This window comes from Nanorana parkeri, unplaced genomic scaffold, assembly GCF_000935625.1.
Source record: "Nanorana parkeri isolate BGI_ZX_2015 unplaced genomic scaffold, ASM93562v1 scaffold479, whole genome shotgun sequence".
Lineage (NCBI taxonomy): Eukaryota > Metazoa > Chordata > Amphibia > Anura > Dicroglossidae > Nanorana > Nanorana parkeri.
In genome coordinates, this window is record NW_017306747.1 from 1,065,508 (window position 1) to 1,072,880 (window position 7,373).

General features: G+C 46.3%; 1 protein-coding gene across 3 annotated transcripts in view; it reads right to left on the minus strand.

The window, feature by feature from the left end:
* Positions 1 to 7,373, minus strand: part of ADGRL1 (adhesion G protein-coupled receptor L1) — a 221,861-nt gene that overhangs the window by 143,266 nt on the left and 71,222 nt on the right. The gene's annotated exons all lie outside the window — the stretch shown is intronic.

The following is a 7,373-nucleotide window of genomic DNA, read 5'->3' on the forward strand; positions in this document are numbered from 1 at the left end:
GGGGGGGGTTTGGGCGTAACTGATTCGTACTAAGAGAGCTGGGGGGGGCGGCGGCTGTGCGCACCTGCGGGCACTTGTTATGGTGAGCATAACACATGCATACTGGTGCTTACAGCGCATCACAATCTTTAGGTTATTATGGTGCATTGCATAAAACTGAGACAGATTATACAACAGATTTGTACGGTGTCAACAGGACTCAAAGGGAACAATGGTTTTCTTGGTGCCTTTGCATTGGTCAATGCTGAACAAAGCACCTCAACAGACCTGTTGTGAACGAGCCCATAGGCCTCATTCACTTGGGCTAATTAGCAGATTCTTGCGTCTAGAATCACAGGTGGTCCTGGATGGCCGGGGCCACTTAGCTTGTAAAAAACAATGACAGGCTGACAAGAGCCGCAGCTGTCCACCTCTATTCATGTATCCGCACATTACCTGCAGCCAGGGGGAGATATATGACCTTGGATGCAACTTGCCTTGAATGCCCTAGGTCGGACATCTGTCCCTAGCCTTAGGTAACCTCCAGATATGTGGCTACATCTGAATAGCAGTGGACAGCCACGGCCCCTGTCAACCGGTCATTGCTTAGTACAGGCTGATGGGCCACAGCTGTCCACCCCGCCTGTGATTCCAGCTGCAAGAATCTGCTGCCGGAACTAATTAGCCTGCAAATAATGCCTAAGGGTTTACATACACCTAAATAAGCAGAATTTTTGCTACGTAAACAAGGTCCACCAATCTCCATGTCACATAGTTTAAATGAAAGCTACATATACATCACTGTAGGACAAACAACCTTTAGACCGTCCTCGTAAACTGACCCTGACAGCCTAAGTGTGGACGTGGGCTGACTCGCGCTGTGTCCTGCGGAGACCTCAGATCATTACAGAGATAATCAGAGGTGCACAGATAGCCAGTGACAGCTGTCAGAGTTGGCACACGACTGCCAATGTGAAGATCCCGGCTTCTGAACCAGCCATAGAGTTCATTGTATCATAATGGCACGCAACTCAAAGCAAACATGGACTTTAGTAAACACGGCGCTCTGAAGAAGGATGGAACGCAAAGTTGATTCTGTACCTTGGTCATCGAGGAAGTTGTAAAGCTGAACTAAATAAACAGGTAAAATAAATATATGGGAGTGAATTCTCCAATGTACACTTCCTGATTGCACTGCAGTGCACAGTCAGCCCCGTGACCTGACATTTCTCTGCTGCAGATAAGCAATACAAGTAGGTCTCCTCTCTGCCCTAAGCCTATTACTGGACAGTGAAAGAGCAGCAACAGGCCCGTTTGCCTCAGGCGGCAGATTTCAAGGGGGCGGCAAAAATGCCACCCCAAAACAGGTGCTGGGACGACATCGGATCAGGAAGGAGCGTTGCCAGGGCGCCATCGTGCCGTAGGAAGCCGGTGCATGCTGGACAGAATACCAGCCACCGAAGAGCCGTCGGGCTGCGGAGGAGACCGGGTCCTACTAGTTACCATGGTGGCTCTAGCACCTTAGCATATGGAAACGTTAAGTGGCAGAAGCTCAGCTATCATTCACCACATTAGCCCTAGAATAACAATAAATCAAAGCAGACGGCACCGTTTGGGCATTCCGTTGATGTTCGTGGCAGAAGAAGTTAATGCAAACTCTGTAGGGAACAAACTTAACTACTTGAGTACCAGCCTGCAGTACCTCTTCATTACCAGACCATTCTACAGTTTTCAGTGCTGTGATAGTTTGACTGACAATTACTCCATCATGCAACACTGAACACAAACACATGTTGTGTCATGTTTCCTTTTGATGGTATTTAAGAACCACTGGGGGTTTAGTTTTTTTCTACTATTTAAAGGAAAGAAACCTAATGGGGTATGAGGAGAGGAGGCGATTAAGAGGAGTATGGAGATGAGGAGGAGGAGATAGAAGATGATGTGGAGAAGGAGATGATGAGGGGTTATGGAGATGAGGAGGGGTTATGGAGATAAGGCGAGGAGGATGAGATGAAGGGGAGTATGGAAATGAGAAGGAGGAGATGAGGAGGGGTTATGAAGATAATGATGAGGAGAAGGAGATGAAGAAGGGTTATGGATATGAGGAGAGCAAGAGAAGATAAAGAGGGGTTATGGAGATGAGGAGGGGTTATAGAGATGGGGAGAGGAGAAGAATATAAAGAAGCGTTATGGAGATGAGGAAAGGAGAAGGAGATAAAGAAGGGTTATGCAGATGAGGAAAGGAAGAGGAGGGCTTATAAAGATGAGGATGAGATGAGAAGGGGTTATGGAGGTGAGGAGTGGAAGAGGAGAAGTTATGGAGATGAGGAGAGAAGGAGATAAAGAGGGGTTATGGAGATGAGGAAAGAAGAAGATGAAGAGGGGTTATGCAGATGAGGAGGGGTTATGGAGATGAGGAGAGGTAGAGGAGAAAAGGAGGGATTATGGAGGTGAGGAGAGGAAGAGGGGATGTAGAGGGCATATAGAGATGAGAGGAAGAGGGGATGAAGAGGTGTTATGGAGATGAGGAGAGCAAGAGAAAATGAAGAGGGGTATAAAGATGAGAAAGAGCTGACGAGGAGGAGGAGGAGACGAAGAGTGGATATGAAGATGAGGAGAGGAAGAGGAGAAGAGGAGGGGTTATGGAGATGGGGAGAGGAGAAGAATATAAAGAGGGGTTATGGAGATGAGGAAAGGAGATGAAGAGGGGTTATGCAGATGAGGAGGGGTTATGAAGATGAGGAAAGGAAGAGGAAGGGTTATAAAGATGAGGAGGAGATGAGAAGGGATTATGGAGGTGAGGAGAGGAAGAGGAGGAGTTATGAAGATGAGGAGAAGGAGATAAAGATGGGTTATGGAGAGGAAGAGGAGAAGAGGAGGGGTTATGGAGCTGAGGATGAGATGAGAAGGGGTTATGGAGGTGAGGAGTGGAAGAGGAGAAGTTATGGAGATGAGGAGAGGAGAAGGAGATAAAGAGGAGTTATGGAGATGAGGAGAGAAAGAGGAGGGGTTATGGAGATGAGGAAAGGAGAAGATGAAGAGGGTTGTGCAGATGAGGAGGGGTTATGGAGATGAGGAGAGGAAGAGGAGAAAAGGAGGGATTATGGAGGTGAGGAGAGGAAGAGGGGATGTAGAGGGCATATAGAGATGAGAGGAAGAGGGGATGAAGAGGTGTTATGGAGATGAGGAGAGCAAGAGGAAATGAAGAGGGGTATAAAGATGAGGAAGAGCTGACGAGGAGGAGGAGAAGGAGATGAAGAGTGGATATGAAGATGAGGAGAGAAAGAGGAGAAGAGGAGGGGTTATGGAGATGGGGAGAGGAGAAGAATATAAAGAAGGGTTATGGAGATGAGGAAAGGAGAAGAAGAGGGGTTATGCAGATGAGGAGGGGTTATGAAGATGAGGAAAGGAAGAGGAAGGGTTATAAAGATGAGGAGGAGATGAGAAGGGATTATGGAGGTGAGGAGAGGAAGAGGAGGAGTTATGAAGATGAGGAGAGGAGAAGGAGATAAAGAGGGGTTATGGAGAGGAAGAGAAGAGGAGGGGTTAGGGAGCTGAGGAGAGGATGAGGGGATGTAGAGGAGATATAGAGATGAGAGGAAGAGGGGATGAAGAGGTCTTATGGAGATGAGGAGAGCAAGAGGAAATTAAGAGGGGTATAAAGATGAGGAAGAACTGAGGAGGAGAAGGAGATGAAGAGTGGATATGAAGATGAGGAGAGGAAGAGGAGAAAAGGAGGTGTTATGGAGATGAGGAGTGGATATGAGGAGAGGAGGAGGAGATGAAGAGGGGTTATGGATATGAGGAGAGGAAGAGCGGATTTAGAGGGGTTATGGAGATGAGGAGAGGAAGAGCGGATTTAGAGGGGTTATGGAGATGAGGAGAGGAAGAGCGGATTTAGAGGGGTTATGGAGATGAGGAGAGGAAGAGCGGATTTAGAGGGGTTATGGAGATGAGGAGAGGAAGAGCGGATTTAGAGGGGTTATGGAGATGAGGAGAGGAAGAGCGGATTTAGAGGGGTTATGGAGATGAGGAGAGGAAGAGCGGATTTAGAGGGGTTATGGAGATGAGGAGAGGAAGAGCGGATTTAGAGGGGTTATGGAGATGAGGAGAGGAAGAGCGGATTTAGAGGGGTTATGGAGATGAGGAGAGGAAGAGCGGATTTAGAGGGGTTATGGAGATGAGGAGAGGAAGAGCGGATTTAGAGGGGTTATGGAGATGAGGAGAGGAAGAGCGGATTTAGAGGGGTTATGGAGATGAAATATGAGGAGAGGAAGAGGAGATGTAGAGGGGTTATGGAGATGAGGAGAGGAAGAGCGGATTTAGAGGGGTTATGGAGATGAGGAGAGGAAGAGCGGATTTAGAGGGGTTATGGAGATGAGGAGAGGAAGAGCGGATTTAGAGGGGTTATGAAGATCAGGAGAGGAGAATAAAAACATTATTCAATAAAAGCATTAATAAGGGCAAGTGAAGGAAGGGATTCAGATACGGAATGCTGCCATTGCCGGAATTGCTTCCAGACCTTAATAAATTCTCTGACACTTTACACCTCTCAAAGTGTTCCGATAAGATCCATTGGCAGCACACGGGCTTCTCTAAGAGCCAGGCAAGAATCTAAAAATAAAGGGTATTCATCTTACTAATGAAGGAAGGCCGCAGGAAAAGGTTATCTAGATGCTTCCTGCTTGCAATTTTCACTCTCTGGAATGCCATTAGAAATGGAAGTTAAGGGGATATCTGCTGAACTCTAGACATGACCCGGAAAACAAAGAAAAATCTCAGGTAGACCTGATTATAGACTGGTCGGGTGTTGAAGGGAAACCCCTTATTTGTATCTATGGTGGGGCTCCAGGCCATTGTTGAGCATTGCTTGCCAAATGTGATCTACATCTCATCAGTCATCAGAAGGAAATTGTACCAGTGATCTGATCATAAAGTTCTAAGTACATTTAAGATACTATTATTTAAAAAATATATCATGGGGACCCCAACCCCCCTCTCATAGTATCTTCCCCTCTTATAGTATATGTATGTAAGGATCTATGGATGTCTCAAATAGACAACCAGGTGCCCCTCACCTTCCCCCACCCCTCCTCTTGTCCCTTCCTACCCCTCACTACCTCTCATAGATGGTCAACTGCCCAGTCCTACTTTCCCTTAGGCAGATCCCACTAACATTTAGTGCCCTATTACCCTTGGCTTCCCCTTGCCATTACCCACCATAGCCCCTCTCCCCCCCCTCCATTCCATTCCCATCCCATCGTTAGACAACAATAAAAAAACATGGCGAGTCACACTATTTCCTATCTAACCTTATGGCCAAAGCTATCATCCACCGGTGCAACCACATCTACCTTGTAAAAGTATGAACGGAAGACCAGGTCATGGCCCTACAGACCTGTAATACTGAGGCCTGATGGTGGAAGGCCCAAGTACCAACTGCCCTGCTACAATGAGCAGTGATGGTAGTAGGTGGTTCTTTATGTTTGAAGGTATAAGCCAGAGAAACAGTTTGCTGTATCCACCATGAGAAGATGGCGCTAGTCCCTTACACAGACCATAAACAACCACAAATATAGATTTCGGAAGGATGAAGTGGCCTGTAGTTAGACCCTAAGAGCCCTGACAATGTCCAAAGTGGGCAATGCAGTTTCCGGAGGGTGTCGGGGAACCGGACAAAGAGGATGAAAAAAGCTTCAATGACAAGAGCTGGAGGAAAACAGCGCTAGGCGAAAAACTGGTTGTCTCTGGAGTTTGACCACTAGATGGTGCCATCCCACTAGTTGCCTTTTTATCAGACCTAGGTGGTTATTCACAAAGATACCGAAGGCACCCGAGTGACTAACCAAGCCGAAGCGAAGTGAGCCTAATGCTGTTCTACTATTTAGATTACGTCTTGTACGGCTGATTTTAGCAGTACATTGGCTACAATCAGCCGTACATCGGCTGCCTTAGGTCAGCAGTGAGTGAATAGCCGAATGCCGCCGAGCGGCACTCGGCTCGGCTATTCTGCTCGGTGCCCCCGTGATTTTAAAACTGTTGCAAAATAGGAAGATTAAAAATAAATAAAAATATTTAAAAAAATTAAAGAAAAACAATCGGGTGGAGAAAGCGGTGACAGCTAGCTCCGCCCAACTGGAGCCGGCCATGATGTCCGCCCAGTTGTTATTGTTTAATGGCAGATCAGCGTCCCCAGGTTATTTGGGGACGCTGATCTGTCATTACAACTGGGCGGAGCCAGCTGTGACATCATGGGTGACTACGCCCAGCTGCCATTTGGGGTGCGAAAGGCCGGCCCTTCGGCAGGCCGCTTGCCCCGCTTCGGCTGTCACTTCGGCTCAGTTGAGCCAAAGCATATGCCTAGCAAATTATTTCCAATGCTCCTCAGCTCCATCTAGTGGCCATAACTTGCTATTGCATTTGATTACATTGAATGTAATTGCTCTAATGTAACTGCTCTAATTATTTCCTACGCTCCTCGGCTCCATCCAGTGGCCATATTACACCATTACATCACAATACATTCAACCTGATAGGAAAATGTAATAAGAATGTTTATTTTATCGTTATTTCCTCAAAACGAATGCTCACAGATGTTTATAAATGGACCCCTTAATTATATTTAATCACTCATAACTGCATTCAGTAGTGATGTTTAACACCTACTTGGACTTCAACTTCAAAGGGCGAGGCGGGTATTGAACTGAATATCGTTCACCAATCTCAGATCATTCAAACAGGAATCATATCTTATTCTTGTAAATAATTCATTGTTATTCACATTGATGCTTCAATGTTACCAAAAGACTGAGAATTATTGGAAAAAAAAAAAGGACCTCAATGTCCAATAGAACCTAATCAGCGCGGACTGAGCAAACCTAATTAAAAGTGAAAGCAATGGAACATTATAGGCACGGTCACAGCGTGTGATTTGAATTCATTAACCGCCGGCTGTTGATCACTGTCATTTGACTATAATCACTTAATAAGCCCATGTTGCCTAAACACTGCTTTGCGTTCAAAATCAATCCCCTCCCTCCTTCCTTTATGTCAACATTCCTTTTCTATATGTCGAGAGGAATTGAGATGGACCGGTCCCCTCGTGCTGGAACATTTTATAGCATTTCAGAGGGGAAAAAAAAACAAAATTATTTTTTAAAAATAGCTCAAGACCTCTGACAGCTTCCCAATCACTCGGGGGTACAGAGGCAGAAATCCTCCCCCCCCGGTTATGTCGGGGGTTAGGCAGCGGAATAGATACCGGAGTGACACAAAGAGCGCTGTAACGTGGGGCTTTCAATACCGAAACCCCTTATTAGTAAGCTGTTCAGAAATTCACAAGATTCCACCAGGGATGTAGAAATAGAATTAGTATGAAATTAATCCCCCCCCCC